Genomic DNA, 1,701 nt, shown 5'->3' with positions numbered 1-1,701 from the left:
ACACACAAAGAAAATCTCACTCATTCCCTTGCCACCCTGCGAACCATGGACAATAATATTAGCAAAACACTGCCTTAACCGCATTCCTTTCGTTCGTGAGCTGTGGACCAGGCCAGGGGGGTGGGTGTCGTCCCCTTGTAGTTGCTGTCACCTGTGGATACACTCGTACATTCTTCATTTCACCTGCTCTGTCACTCACACAGTCTCTCCATCCACAGCTCAGCTCGCCATACGTTCAAAAGTTGCCCACTGAACATGTTTAGTTAGTGTGTGTATAAGTTTGTGTGTGTACATGTGCATGATGGTGGTGGGTGTGTGGTGGGTGTTACAGAAGGTTGTCTGTATGCGGGCTTGCCATGCGGTGTTCCTTCCCAGTTCCCAGACCAGAGGCAGAATGAAAGTTGGTGCCGAACTCTAGCAATAAATAGGCAAAAAATCACGAGGCCGGAAGCCGTTCGGAGAAATAAAGATCGGCACTATTTCTCCGAACGTTCAGAGAAATAGTCACTTCGTATTTTTATAGGTCAGAGGGGCACCCCCCTGCTGAACCCCCCCCCGCCACCTGACTCTTGACTTTAACAAACCAAACTACAAAATCGCCCATAAATGTCCACAATGTTGAACAGCCAGTTTGAGTTTGTTGTCGAGGATATTGCAGACAGATCAGAATCATGGCTGCCTTAAAAGGAGTACAACAGTGCATGACTGTCATTTACTGACGCAAGTTTGTCCAATAATTGTGTATCATATCATAATTTGAATTAGATTCATTGCCACTCTGTAGCCTACTAGGCTATAGGCCTAAGTATAGATTCTACGGCAAGGCTCTAGATCTAGGTCAAGAGACATCGACCCTTGCGCGACCGCACCCTGAGCGCAACCAGTTCCCCATTTTTCCTTTTGTGCAGCTCGTGTGCAATCTGTTTTATTAGAGTTACGTGCCTTGTCTAGTTCCAGTTTTGGTCAATCCTTTTCCGAGAACGTCAGTAGTCTGCTAGTGCAGCAGTCGAGTTCGAAGTGAAAGGCTTATCGGAAACATTCTTCGAGAAGTTTTCTTCAGTACTAAACTAGAGTAGCTGGCCCAACCCGCGACCACTTGTCTCTATACCCTCTGTTTATAAGATAATTGTTTTAATCATAATTTGCTAAAGAAATGATTATACACAACTTTTAAATAGTGTACTAACAACTTTCTTGCTCCTGTTATGTCTGTGCGCGCATGGTGGCGCCCCGTTCCGTATGCGGTCGCGCCAAGGGCAGAACATTAAAATGTTAAAATGCGAAATCTGCGAATGATCTTTTGGAATGAGTGACGATATCACGGTATAAACCTAAAGTTGACACACTGAAGCGGCCCTGAACATGGATTGCCTGACCAATTTTGCCGACAGAGGCCGCTGAGAAGCAAAATACGACAAGTGGTTGCGGGTTGGGCCAGCTACTCTAGGTGGACGCGGTTGGAGTGAGTTCAGAGGTTAGGACCAGTCTTTTGCTTTACTTTAACTGTACTGACAGTTCATCAATGAACAGCCTGGCCTGGGCTCAATCAATACTTACTATCATTGTCATTATTAGATCTACTAGATTCTGTCGCTAATTTTGTAGTTTCGATCGCTAAAGTCCAAAGCTGAACGCAAGAGACCCTGAATTTCCAGGTACAGTCAAATCGTTGAGGAGTGAAGAACGAAACTTTTTCGGCAG

The sequence above is a fragment of the Aplysia californica genome, unplaced genomic scaffold (genome assembly GCF_000002075.1).
Source record: "Aplysia californica isolate F4 #8 unplaced genomic scaffold, AplCal3.0 scaffold00156, whole genome shotgun sequence".
NCBI lineage: Eukaryota > Metazoa > Mollusca > Gastropoda > Aplysiida > Aplysiidae > Aplysia > Aplysia californica.
The sequence above is the reverse complement of the archived record's forward strand: the minus strand, read 5'-3'. Positions refer to the sequence as shown.